Consider the following 15455-nt stretch of genomic DNA (forward strand, 5'->3'; position numbering starts at 1 on the left):
TCATTTTTTTAACTGCAGTTAAGTACATAAATAAATATCAGGCATTATTTTGTTTTATACTGCATTATTATTCTCTAAATACCTCAGAAACTGTAAAGTTTGCACTAAAGACCATCTCATATTAATATTTTAGGTATTTCAATTACATTAAAATGCATTCATATATGCATACGAGCACATATACAAGTAGGCGGTCATAAAGCAAGAGATCCTTTCAAAAGATAGAGAAAGAGGGATGAGCTAGATGTTCGAATTCTATCATCTGGAGTGGTCTTGGTCAGAACCGATAAGAAACTTAGGTCAATAGCTCTAAAGTTCTTTTGCATTAGTAAAATAATCAAATCCGTATGAAAAGGAATAGTTGGTATTGAGATTCGTCCTAAAATTCTCTTTAGTCTATGACACAAACACAAATTCTGGAGCACCAGATTCATATAGATTTCGAAGAAAGGTTGGTTCCAACAAATCTTTCTCCAACTGATGTCTTCGTGGACGTTTTATCACATTCATGAATTGGAAAAAAGGAAATTCTAGTTAGAAATTAAAAAATTAAATCTAGTGTATTTTTTAAAAATGCAAAGGCTAAATATTTGTAATAAAATGACTTATTTACAGTAGTGAAAACAGCTATTTTGGTTCGGTATCCATATAATATTTACTATTAAAAATTAATAAAAAAGGAGCCGCTGTTTTGAATAAATCTGTGTATTTTTTAAATATAAGCAAGATTTATTTTCTACATTGACAATTAATTCATCTTTTCTTTTATTTCGAATTCGCGGTGAATTCAGGAAGCAAATCTCTAAATCAATTGGTGTGATTAAATTCTGAAAATAATTTATTCATTCATTGTGAGGTTCATTGTGACTGTCACATTCTTGCCACTAGGTGGCGGGCATCTCTTCCTTTACTTTTGCTGTAATTAAGTTCCGAGAGGCAGTCGAGATTGGAACCGCTCTGAGGAGCGTAAAGACTCAGAACTAAAAATGTACTGTTTTAAAATAATTATCACCTACCTTGTAAATAGTGTATATTAGCTTTTTATTTCAATAAATAATTAAAAGACAAGATGGCCTGCTAATTGTAATAGAAACTCTTACTGGAAAACGTGATTATTAGAAGCCTGGCGTCGAGAACACTGAAGATGCAGCAGGTAAGGAATTTTACATTAATTTTATTGTAAATAGAAGAACCTGATGCAACATTTTTATGGCGCCCGAACAGGGATGCCAGGTTTTTCGAAAAGTTCTAATAAAGTGAATTCAAAAGCTGAATATTAAAATTGAAGATTTTAATACTTGTTCTTGAAGTATTCAGCAGAAGAATAATTTTGTTTTCTAAGTAAGAGTTAAATATTTGTTTTTCATGAGACGTATATTTTTTGTGTAAGTGTTTGAATCTAAGAAAGATAATGGCTGAAGTAGATAAATTAAAAAAGAAAAGAAGTATGTTAAGAACTGCCGTTACAAAACTATTTAAGAAAATCGAAAGTGAATTAAATAAATCTGAATGTAGTATTAATGAGCTCGAAGAATTGTTAGAACAGCTTAATGCTAAAACCGAAACGCTATCTAATGCCGATGTGGAAGTTGAACCAATTCTGAGTGTAGATGAATTCGAAAATGAATTCGAAATTACAGAACAATATCGCGAGAAGATAACGTTATGGAAATTCAGGCTTAAGAAACGGATTAAGGAACTTAATCATGACTTAAATGCACCGAACACACAGCAAAATATAAAAGATACACCTAATGTTAAATTACCAAAACTTTCGATTCCCGTATTTTATGGGAACAATAGTCAATGGCTTACTTTTTGGAATAGTTTTGAGTCCTCAATACATAATAACGAATCATTGAACAAAGTAGACAAATTTAATTACCTGAAAGCATATTTAGAAGGAACAGCTGCTAGCTGCGTTCAAGGATTTCCGTTATCGCCAAAACATTATGATTCAGCAATTCAAATCTTACACGACCGTTTTGGAAGGAGAGACACTCTTATTAATGCGCACATGAATAATTTGCTGAATATTGAATCATTAAAAAATGCGAATGACATAAAAACATTTCGTAACCTGTATGATAAAGTACAAACACAGATTAGATGTCTCGAAGCGTTAGATGTTGTATCGGAATCTTACAGCGCTTTGCTGTGTCCGATGATTTTGAAGTTATTGCCTTCAGAATTAACGCTTGAATTTCATAGAACACAAAATGTTGGCACAGATTATAACATGAAAGATTTAATGTCATTTTTACAAGCAGAACTTTCATCCCGCGAACGCACAAGGTCAACGGTTTCGCAACAGCAAAAAGTATCCGATCGGCAACAGTCTTCTTTCCCCCCTGCAACGAAAAGCGCATATGGTTTCTCAAATAGACATAATAAACCAAAGATTCCGACCGCTACAGATTTGTTTACAAAATCTGAATGCAGGGAGGAAGATATGAACTGCGTATTCTGTAATCAATTCCACAAGATTCATGACTGTAGTTTCGTTTCCGGCTTATCATTACAAGAAAAAAGGGACATTTTAAAAAGAAAATGTGCTTGCTATAAATGCCTAAAATTACACCATTTGGCTCAAAACTGCAGAACAAAAATAACTTGTTCTATTTGTAAAAAACAACATGCAACTATTATGTGTAATAAACAAAATCCTTCTGTCGAAGTTTCGGAAATTAAAAAAGACAAACAGATAGAAAATAAAGTACTTTCAAATCAAGCAGGATGTTCAGAAGTATATTTGCAAACTTTAGTTGTTCGCATATATGGAAGAGGGAATAACCAATTTGTTCGAGCGATAATTGACACCGGAAGTCAAAACTCATACATAAGCAGGTATGCAGCAGAAAGGTTACAATTAAGAAGCTTAGGTGAACAAAGTGTAACCCACGGACTTTTCGGTGGCATAGAAGTTTCGGAAAAACATAAACGTTATAGAATAAAATTGGGTAGCGTAGATAAACGGTATAATTGCGAAATCAATGTATTGGATGAAAGAAAAATATGTTCTTCGGTCCCTAAAATCAAAAATATACACTGGATTAGGGAACTTAGAAGAAGAGGAATTTACGTCAGTGATGTTTTTGAAAATTGCAGATTATTTCAGGAGAACCCCCAAGAGATTCATTTGTTGTTAGGGGCAGATGTTGCTGCAAATTTATTTACAGGTAAAATCGAAGTTCTTCCTTGGGGAAGATTAGTTGCTGTAAGTACAAGACTTGGGTGGACAGTCATGGGGAAAGCGAACACTGACAATTATGAAATAGAAAATTCCTTTTCCACGCTTTCGTTATCTTTACATATTTCTGATGCCACTCTGTCAGAACTGTGGAGGCTTGATGTTATCGGAATAACAGATCCAGTTACAAAGAAGGCTAGAGAGGAAAGGGATTTGCAATCAAAATTGCAATTCGAAAATTCTGTATCTCTAAACGAAGAGGGGCGTTATGAAGTCGCACTTCCATGGGCGAAGAATCATGTACCACTTTCCACCCACAAGGATTTAGCTTTGAAACGTCTACAATCTACCACCCAGAAACTTTTATCTCAAAATTTATTTTCTTCATACAATGCAGTTTTTAATGACTGGTGTAACTTAGGAGTGATCGAAGAAGTTAAAGAAAATATTGCGGTTGACTATGGACATTATTTACCGCATAGACCGGTGATCAAAGAAAATAGCTCAACACCAATTCGACCGGTGTTTGATGCGTCTGCGAGGAAACAATCGTCTCCTTCTCTAAATCAGTGTTTGGAGTGTGGACCAAATTTGATAGAACTAATTCCATCTCTTTTGTTGAGATTTCGGGAAGGCAAGTTTGCTGCTATAGCAGACATTGAAAAGGCTTTCTTACAGATCAGTGTAAGGCCTCAAGATAGAGACTGGCTTCGGTTTTTCTGGTGGAATGATGTGGAAGAAAGGAAAACGAAAATATTTCGTCATACTAGGGTAGTATTTGGGGTTAAGAGTAGTCCTTTCCTTTTGGCAGCTGTTATAGAATTCCATCTACAAAAGTACATGAAAAATTCTTCATATGATACGGAGATAATAGCTAAACTCTTGCGTAGCTTCTACGTAGATAACGTTGTTGCCAGTTTTGACAAAGAATCCGAGATGATTCAGTTCATCGAAAAATCTCGAGAAATAATGAATGAAGGAAAGTTTAATCTTCGAGGTTGGTTACATAATGGAGATGACCTGAAACAGGAAACTATTTCACCCGTATTGGGTCTGTTATGGAACTGTCAGAAAGATAATTTAACTTTGAATCTGAATTGGCTAGAAGATTTTGAAATGGGTATAATAACGAAGAGAACAATTCTCGCTGTAACACACAAAATATTTGATCCTATTGGTATTGTGAGTCCTGTTCTCTTGTATCCTAAAGTATTGTTGCAGAACCTGTGGAAAACAGGAATTTCTTGGGATACTGAAGTCGACGAGAGTACAAAACAAAATTTTGTGAATTGGTATAAAAGCCTTTTTCTCTTAAAAGAAATATCCCTCCTACGTTGGATACATTCCAGCAAGGACAATAGGAAGTTCTGCAGCATTCACACATTCTGTGATGCCAGTAGTAATGCGTATGCTGCTGCAGTTTTCTTGAGAACTGTGACGAATTCTGGAGTTGAAGTTCATCTGTTGGCATCGAAGTCTAGAGTAGCTCCCGTAAAATCTATTACGATCCCTCGTCTGGAATTGATAGCTGCCACGATAGGTGCCAGACTATGCTCTTCTGTTTTAAATGGTTTGCAATGGCAAAATATGGAAACGCATTTTTGGACGGATTCTACAACAGTTTTGACATGGATTCAAAGGGAAGAGATTGTCTGGGCTGTCTTTGTGGAAAACAGAGTCAGGGAGATTAGGAAACTGACGGATTTAAAAACGTGGAAACATATTGCTGGAACAAAAATTCCAGCTGACCTCCCATCAAGAGGTTGCACCGCTAAACAACTTTTAGTAGTTAGATGGTGGGAGGGCCCCGACTGGCTGAAGAAAAATCAGGAAGAATGGCCTAGACAAAGGGAAATACCGGATATGGAAATAGTAAATTCAGAAAAAAGGAAATCAGTCATTTCTGCACTAAATACGCAAAGGGTAGAACATTTTTTTGAGAAATATTCATCTTACCATAAAATGTTAAGAATAACTGCTTGGATATGCAGATTTATCAACAACTGCAGAAGACCAGATTCTAAACAATCAGGAGAACTCACGGTCCCTGAAATAGAAACTGTAGAAGAAGAAAATTTTCTCTGTCCAATTGTATTGCCCTCAAATCATGACTTAGTTCATAGGTTAATTTTAGATTACCATTTGCGACTATCCCACGCTGGTGTGCAATTCGTACTAGCCAATATTCGACAGAAATTCTGGGTCCTGAGAGGAAGAAAAACAGTACGTAAAGTTCTTATGAAGTGTGTTCGCTGTAGAAGATATAGCGCAAAGAATATAGAGACTGTTCCAGCACCTCTTCCTGAAGATCGAGTTCGAGATGCTCTGGTGTTTGAAGTGACCGGAGTCGATGTAGCCGGTCCTCTTTATTTACGAAAAGGAAAAAAGGCATGGATCTTGCTCTTTACTTGCGCGGTCTATCGCGCGATACAGCTTGAGCTGATAGAAAGTTTATCAACAAATGCGTTCATCTTAGGATTAAGGAGATTTATTGCCAGAAGAGGTCGTCCAGGTATTATTTACAGCGACAATGGCACTAATTTCGTTGGAACTGAAAATCTTTTAAGATCGATAGATTGGAAAGAAATAGAATGTCATTCAACTAGTATGAGAATACAGTGTAAGTTTAATCCCCCAACTGCTTCATGGTGGGGCGGTTGGTGGGAGAGGTTGGTACAAACAGTCAAGAAGATGTTGAGAAATGTTCTCGGCAAGTCCTGTGTCTCTTACGAGGAAATGTTGACTATACTTTGTGATATCAAATCAGTGATTAACTCAAGACCCCTTACGTACCTTTCAGAAGATCCAAATGATCTTACGACGGTACTAACTCCTTCAATGTTTCTACAAGATGTGCACGACGTCGGAGTGCCTGACTTAGACTACCTGGATACCATTAATCTGACAAAAAGATACAAGTTCTTGCAGAACTTAAGAGAACATTTCCGCAAAAGATTTCGTGATGAATATTTAGCTATCCTAGTGCAAAAACCATCTAAACGATCTACTCAGACTATCAACAAAAATGACTTGGTGTTTGTCGGCAGCGACAACAAGAAGAGAATAGATTGGCCAATAGGTCGTGTTGTAGAACTATATCCTGGGAAAGACAACGAAGTACGTGTTGTCAAAGTGAAAACTGCAACGGGTGAACTCCTAAGACCTGTGAAACGTATTTATCCTCTCGAACTTGATAGACCTAACTTGTTTAGTGACTTCACCATGAACAGAAAAAACTCTGCCGATAAGTGTGACAGTGATATGAACTATCAAACTAGATATGGACGTAAAACTGTAAAACCTCTTACATATTTTTAAATTGCTATACTAATTTTTGTTTCTTTTCAGTATTTTAGAAATTTAATTGTCCTAACAGTAGTCAATTGGAACATGTTATCTGGATATGGTATGAATGTAATGCAGAAAATGTTTAGATGTGTAATCCTTCTTTGTAAGTATTAATTTTAGAGCATTAGTTACTTTTCATATTTGTGAAAGTTGTACTTGAATTTTTGTTTGATTATTGATAAATTTTGTTTTGATTTTCCCATTTTATCGAGGTAAAATCAAAAGGTGGGAGGATGTCACATTCTTGCCACTAGGTGGCGGGCATCTCTTCCTTTACTTTTGCTGTAATTAAGTTCCGAGAGGCAGTCGAGATTGGAACCGCTCTGAGGAGCGTAAAGACTCAGAACTAAAAATGTACTGTTTTAAAATAATTATCACCTACCTTGTAAATAGTGTATATTAGCTTTTTATTTCAATAAATAATTAAAAGACAAGATGGCCTGCTAATTGTAATAGAAACTCTTACTGGAAAACGTGATTATTAGAAGCCTGGCGTCGAGAACACTGAAGATGCAGCAGGTAAGGAATTTTACATTAATTTTATTGTAAATAGAAGAACCTGATGCAACAGTGACATTAAACGGAACATTTATAGACTTAAAATATATTTATTTTTAGAAATGAATGCAAATTGTTTTGTCTGATTTAAGAGGTTTAAGTTTTAAAACAATTCAATTTCAAATAACAATTTGATTGCAAACGCCCAAATTTGGGCTGAAATATTATGAGGCTATCTACCAAAATTAATAAGATTCAGGAGTGAAGCATACATATTCGAACTGTAGAAACTGACACTGAAATACTATAGATCCAAAAAAATTACTAGCTTCCACCCCAAAAAAATCCTACTAAACTTATAGTTCACTTTAAAGAAGGAATATTTCCATGGAATTGAAAATTTACACATCACAAATGATGCCATACAGTACAATTCGAAAAAAATCACTTCGATTACACTTTAATTGTTCCAAGAAATTCAGTAATTCAAAACGTAATGCAGGATTATAGTAAAACATTTCCTATGAATAAAGTATGTAAATCAATACAATACGATTTCTTATCCTTTGGGAGAAAACTTCACTTGAAATTTTTAAAAGAAAGCCGTTAGAAAACCTCTTAAAATAACCCATAGTTAAATAGGTTGTTGAGAAGACAATCAGACATTTTGAAATATTCTAGTATAATCCAAGCTTAACAAAAACATCCATTACATTCTAGCATGCATAATCAAAGATCATCTTATATGAATTGACGAACCAGTCATATTGACGAACCAGTAGATATTAGAGGAAAAAACACTTTCGGAAACAAGCATGTTACTTCGGAAGTAGCATCTGTAATTTTACCTCAGCTGATAAAGTGTACGAACAGGCTGTACACACCCAGTCTAGTGGAGACAGAGAAAAACCAACCCTGAACTCGACCCCTTACGACAGACGATTTGACCTCAAAACATGAGCTGAAAACCAGTCTGCCACGCAAATTTTCCTTGCTTGTTTGCTCCGGCATTTGACCGAGCCATTCCGGGCGTGGTACTAAAGAGAGTAGAAAGGGGAAATTGCAGTAAGAAAAGAAGGAGCAAGTGAAAGTGGGATTGAGTTAAAAAGGTGAGGGAAGTGTAGTAAGGAGCCCCTCCCCTAATTCGCCCTAGATTAGATGTTTGTTCTTTACTTTATCTCTGCAGGAGGTAAAGGAGTTTACGAAGGCCGTTGAATGACCTTGAGGAAGTATTGTTAATAATGCACAGCTACCTTGAAACAATGCTATTTTAGAAAGGTTATTGAGTTACAAGCAGAAAACATGGTGGGAGCATGTTTTATTCTTTTTAATTAAGCACAGTTGTTAAAACTCAGGGCTATGGGCGACCGCTGGAGGGAAGGGGGCAAATAAGCACTTCTGCTCTTTCCAATCCCTCGCATGTTTTCGTGTTGATGACTATTTTTATATTATAAATAGTATATGTACATTCTATGTGTTTTGAATTGATACAGTATGCATTAACAGTTGACATGATATATAGCTGGTGCCCTCCATTCTTTTACTTGTACCTATTGATTTTAGATTATTATATTTACTTGTCATTCACCTTCCACCCAAAAAAATTAATTAAATAAAAACTTATTAATGTAATTGTTCCTTTTCAGTTTTTGCCGCCTTACATGGAAAGATTGTTTTGGACACCTATACTCATTGCTCTTATTCTATAAATACTTCTATTCTATAAATACTTCATATAAAAGCTTCTACAAATTATGATTTGTAATTTTTTTTTCCAAAAATAAATTTTTGACCACATATTTACTTTCCATTATTCAGATAAATTCACTCAGTAAGAAATATGAATTGGATAATTTGCAGCTCTATCTAATACGTCATCATTTCTCATTGATACAGTTTGAATGATTCGGATGAAAAAAATCTCAGGGTGAGAAAAATAAAAATATCAGGACACTATGACAAATAACATAGTTTTGAGATTCGAAGCCTTTCGTAAGAGTAAAATCATTAATGTATCACTTTCTTTAGTTTTTATAAACACAAAATGACAGGTGATGCATGAAAGAAATGCATCTAAACGATTATCAAACTTATGCTATAATTTTTAGTTTTGATTCTGAATATGATCAGTTTATAATATAAAAATAGTCAATATATCCTTTGTTTCTAGCTTTTCAATATCAGGAAACGATGTTTTAGGAATCGTGTAGATCTGAGGGTGAAGACCAGTCGATCACAGCATCTTTAATATATCTTCGAAAGAAAAAGTCACATAACACAAAATTTAAATACATGAGAAGCCAGTATATAATACCAAGTCCTCGGTTTCTCCAAAACTAATAAAAACTAATAAATACTGAATAAACTAATAAAATACTGAATACTAATAAATACTGAATACAAAAACTAATAAAATACTGAATAAAGAGTTCATCAAGAAAACAACGATTTCTTTTTACTGCTGGCATATCTTACAGAATGTTTCTAGCTGATAATATAAAAATTCTGCAATGTCAGTGGAACTGATGCTGAACAATGACAACCATCTAAAAATTGTAACAAGCAAAATCTGAAAATTGTAACATGACAGTGAAAGCTAAAAACAGTAACAAGAAAACATCCTTTTCAATTAAGGTATCATTTTTTCCGATTTTTGTTTTTAAATCTTAGCCATTTTGATAGTAACGCCATCTTTTCCCCGAAACATTTTTAGCCCAAATGGGCATTAGCCCAGAAAGCTATCATGACACTGTAGGAATAAAACACTTATCTCCAGCGTGCGAGAGTGTCTATCGGATGTTCTAAAATATTTTTAGCATAATGTGGCGTTAGTCCAAATGCTCTTGAAACGTGTATATGTCTGCAAATGAAAAAAACAAAAAAACACCCAATTGGGTGTAATATAAAATCTGAAATCAGATTTTTTTTTTTCTTATTTACCTTTTTTTTTTTTTTTTTTTTTTTTTTCCTTAGACCAAAGACGTTAGCTCAAAAGAGCTAATAATTTCGTTTTTGCATTTTGCGTTGATTCACTATAAACTCGGTTCACTTTTCAAACTGTTGCCACCAAATGTTATCGCCTTGTATGCTTTTGTTTCACATATATATAGAGATTAAATATTAACTGTCCGTTCATATTTTTCTGTTGAATTTCTCGGCAACACTGAGAAGAGCTAACAGTGGATATTACCGAAAGATATATCCCGTCATAAACTTCTAAAGATGTAACTGTCAGTTTGAATTTATCGTCTGTAAATTTATGTTTTGAGAGCAATATGCTCTAATAGTTTTTCCATCTGTAAGAATATGTCTTTATATTACAAATACATATACTTGTACTTCTCATGAGTAAAGTAAAGGCTTTTATTAAGAATAATGATTCATCATTACGTAAAATATAACTAACCGAATCGTACCACATACGTTTTTGTGCGCTTGATCAAAAACGAAAGTAAGCTACCTACATGTCTTAGATTTTATAATAGAGTATGAAACGAAAGTAAACTATCCAGATGTTTCGAATTTTGCGCCAGAATATGAAATGAAAATAAGCTGTTCAGATGTTTCAAATTTTGTGTTAGAATATAAAACGAAACTAACTTATTCTGATGCTTTGAATTTTGTGTTATATTCTTTCCTGATAGCTAGTTAATTTAGATTTTGTTTCTGACGTGAAAATTAATTTATTTAGACTTGCAGTGACTCTGATTAGTTTTCAGACACTTTTTTAATTTATTTCCATAAATCGGCTACTAAATATTGAATTTTTTTTCTAATATATTACTTTCCTTCTATTTTAAGCCTTATTTGATATAAAATGAATATCATAAATAATAGATAATTTATTCAAAACGTATTAATCAGGGAGCTTACATAATAATTCGGATACTCGAAAAGGTTTTGCTGAGATGTTTTGGTAGACCACGTTTTTCGTCATATTTTTTTTTTATTATTATTTTACATGAAAATACGCTACAAGATTTATCGCCTGTATTAGGAAATTATTACTTCTTTAACAAAATAAATTAACAGTTCCATATCTTAAGTGAACTTGGCAAGGCGCCATATAAATTAAAAATATGTTCTGTTAAAATTTAATTATTCTTCGCTTTAAAGATGGGTAAAGCATTCAAATTATCAAAAAAAAAAAAAAAAAAAAAAAATCCTTGATGTAAAGCGTTCAACTATCTTTAATGTTATAAAACGATGGAAATTGTTTGGAACTGTTGAAACTGCACTGTTGTTTTGACCATATTCAAAACTAACACCAAGAAATAGGAGGTTTATCCTACGAAAAAGTCAAATAAGACCCAAAAACTAATTCTGTAAAGCTAACAGCCAAAGCCGTTCCTAGGCCACTGGCTGCCAGTGTACTTTCCTAAGATTGCCGACCCAATTTTTTTAAAAACTACTCAGCGATTAATAAAATTTTTATTTCATACTCATTAAGTACTTACAATGAATTAAAAGAATTTAAAATATTTAGGTGTGGTATGGCCGAGATCTCGGCCTCCCCTGATTTTGGCCTCCCTCGCACTTATACGCGCTGCACCCTTGCTAGGAACGGCCCTGCTAACAGCAGATTTAGAACAATGGTTTGCAATATAATTTAACCCTATTTTTTTTAAAAAGCGGCATTACGGCATATGAGAAATTTGAGTGGGAAAAAATTCTTCATTGACAAAAAACAATGTAAATACGTCTGGAGAACGCGGAATCTACAATAAGTATATTGCAAACGAGTTATATTTGCAAACGAGTCAAAATTGAATATATTTTGTCCGGTGAGCAAAGTGGGATGTGGAGAAACTCGAATGAGGAACTGAATTAGAAGAACTAGTTACCCTTTGTTAAGCTCGAGGGTAGAGATGTACCTCCCCCCCCCCGAATGGCGGGCACTTGCCTTTTTTCAGCATTGACCACTCCTAAGGCCAGGAGTGATAGCCATGTCATTGCGAAGGCACTTAACAGGCGATCACCATTACTTCTTATGAGGAGACAGACAATTTACATCCATGCCTTCTCCGGGATCTCAGTCGGCTCCCCTAACCATTATACATGGAGTTAAAAATAAAAGGAGGGCCAACCTTGCACTACGAGTGAAGCATTGCTCCCAGGCTTTGGTCTCCAGATGGGGTGTTTTTTGCTTACATCCAGAGCTTCCTTGGTAGCGCTTTGATAGTATTTTCACACACGATAACATACAAATCCCAAAGCCAGACACTTCCGCATAAAAGAAACATCATTGTTGATGGATAATAGAAAATTGTATGGTTTAGTGACATTTATGCGAAAATTGTGGTTATTTTTCGACAACTTGCAACAGCGATTTTAGGATACCTTTAAAATTCTATACGTCTTTCGATACCATTGATAGAGCATTCGCTACTTTTATTTTACTTCAAACACCAAAATGTTTTAAATAAAATACATGTTTTATCATCCACACATTATCCTTTTATTTTTATATAACTAAAAAATAACACTTTGGGTTGTAGAGTCATTTTGATTCATTTCGGAAGCAGGAGAGATGAAAAATATGCAATGCCTTCGCCGGAAATCGAACCGCGGATCTCTGGAATATGCGCCCGGAGTACAGACTACCATACCACGAAGGCATGCCAAGAAGGCGGGAGAAATACTTTATATACTCCCCTTTTTAAAGGGCGACTAGCGTTTTAGGGGCACAATCGCGAAATCCTGAGTGTGGAGAATCATCATCCAACACCCTTTTAGTTCGGAAGCCACTGAAGAGACATTAGGTATTTTTTGGAAGCAGGCAAGATGAAAAATTAACAGACGCTTTCGCCGGAAATCGAACCGCGGACTTGTGAATACGCGCCCAGCGTGCAAACTACCACACCACGAAGGCATGCAAGATGGCGGGAGAAATACCATATAGGGTTAACAAAAAAATTTTTAAAAATATATTTCTGTCTCTCTTTTTTAAAAATTTTATTTAGCAACATGTTTAATTGATGACTAAATATAATATAAAATTATGAATGAAAAATCTTTATTACTCAGTGCATATACTTGAGTAGTGATCTTCTATTTTTGAAAGAGTTTCAAGACATGAAAAAACATCATCAATGTTATTAGTCGGTATATCAATATACTTTGCATATTGTTACCGTCTGGATTACCTCGCAGTATGAAAATTTCAGGTATTTGTGAATTTAGATCAATTAATTGTTATAATTGTTTTAAAAAATAAAGTAATATTATGCAGAGTAAGGCAATCAAGATTGCGATCTGATGACAGTGAGTTTAATGTTTAAATGGGAAATGGATAGCTATTACTTATTATATTATCACAAATTTGAATTTGATAATGAATATAGCCTAAAACGTGTTCTAAGTGAAAAGTTTGAAATTTGATGGCTAGATGTAAATATAAAATTATGCATGTTAAAATATTCGTAATTAGGCACATATGGCAAGTTAAATTTTATTAAATAGGGTAAGGCATGTAAGGGATGTCTATCTGAAGGGAGAAATGCCATCAGGGAGGAATTTCGAAGGAAAACTGTGTGTGGGTATTAAAAATAATGCATGTAATTTTCATTTAAATTATATTTATACATATTTCTTATGCACAAAATTCTGGTATACGCTAAATTATTGTAAATTACTTTACTCGAGAAAGATAGTGAATGACAGAAATTAAAGATTTGCACATGCAGAAAATGAAAAATGTTAAATATATATGGGTATTTATGCATATGCTTTCAAAAAGCATGTATCTGCCTTTAACAAAATACGTAAATATTTATTATATTATTTATAAATGTATTTGGAAATGAAGGATTTATACACTCATAAACTCCTGTGAAAGTTACTATGAAGAAATTTAGTTATTAAATATATCTAAATTTATAATGATAATAATAAATACGAATTATTTAAAATTATTTTTCTAATGTAATTAACTAAAACTTGTGAAAATATTTCATTCAAATTAAACTGTTCTGGAAAAAGTATAGCATTTAATTCCGTTCGGAATGAAATGTTGGTTAAAATGCATTCTTTCCCCACACTCAGGACTCTGAAATATTGTAGATAAAGAAAATATATATATTTATACGTATATTTACGGCGTAATTACAAAATGTTTACAACAGATCATGTCAAAATCCATTGATCCCCTTAATGGTAAGTCACTGAATGTTTTGGTCTCCATGAAGGCATCGCCACTGCTTTAAAGCAGTGAATGGGGAACGCCAGTTAGAGCCTTTCCTCTTACCTCCTACCTCCATGCCATTATACCGTCTTTTGGGGAATGTTTCGCTACTTCTAGGATGAGAAATTTAGTTTTTATAAAAATAATGTTTATCAGTATGTAGCTGTATTTAAATTTTATAGCAGTTATTTTTAAATTTTGAAACCCTTTCCTCTCAATTCTTATTTCCCATTTACAACTCTGTACCAGAATAAGTTTTTAGAATGAATTGAGTTAGAAGAAGTATTTAAGGGAAGTTCAACTTACTTCGAGAGAGAGTTCTTAGGAGGCCTTTTGGGGCGTATGTTTGTTTGTCTTCTGGCTACTTCGTTCTCGAATACATTACGCTCGGCCGTTGTGCCTGCTGATAATCGCCAGCTAGTTTAATTTAAGTTAAAATAAGTTAGGTATATGTGTCTAGCTTCGGCTAAGTCTATTTAGTTTAGGATTAGTTTAGTTTCTTATTTTATCCTGATTTAAAAGCCCAAGTGAAGGTTCTCCTGTATGCCCGAGAAGTTGCTATTTCTTTGAGTTAATTTTTCTATCTGTTATCATTTCTTTGAGTGAGTAAAAGGGTATTTTAATCTTTCTCAAGTCTCTGTAGCAGCTACTTGAACTCACTTATAATTCGCTACTTTGTTCACTAGGTTCCTCCATGTTATATCTATGCAAAATAACCAGGAACATTATAAGTAGATAAATATTATTAATGAAAACCTGAAAGGATCTTCAAATAATAAGGAAATATGATATTTCTTTGAAACATCTACTAAAAGCAAGTCTTATGGAAGAAAAAGTAAAATGGAGTACTCTTATACAAAATTATTAATTGAATCCATATCAAAGCGCATGAGAATTGTAACTTTAGCTGAAAGATATTTAAAGAAATTTTGCATGACCTGTTATTTTAATGTTTTCATTCAACATAAGGCCTTTTTTTTTTTTAAGTTTCGGAATACTTATGTGTGTTAATTTTCAGAAAGTTTTGAATAAATTACATTTTTTTATCAAAAAAGTTTTGATAAAAAAAGTAATATGGTTGAACGTTTGGAAAACCTTTGAATAACGTTTTCCAAAACAAGCAGAACTTGAAAATGATGATCAAGAGATTCTGTGAAAGAAAAATGATTCATTTCGCTGAGATTTAGTAATGTATATTTGCAAATAAACCTGGAAAACACAACTGTTCGAAAACAA

This window comes from Stegodyphus dumicola, chromosome 3 (genome assembly GCF_044657685.1).
Source record: "Stegodyphus dumicola isolate Sdum_Otavi_A_Nest chromosome 3, ASM4465768v1".
Classification (NCBI taxonomy): domain Eukaryota; kingdom Metazoa; phylum Arthropoda; class Arachnida; order Araneae; family Eresidae; genus Stegodyphus; species Stegodyphus dumicola.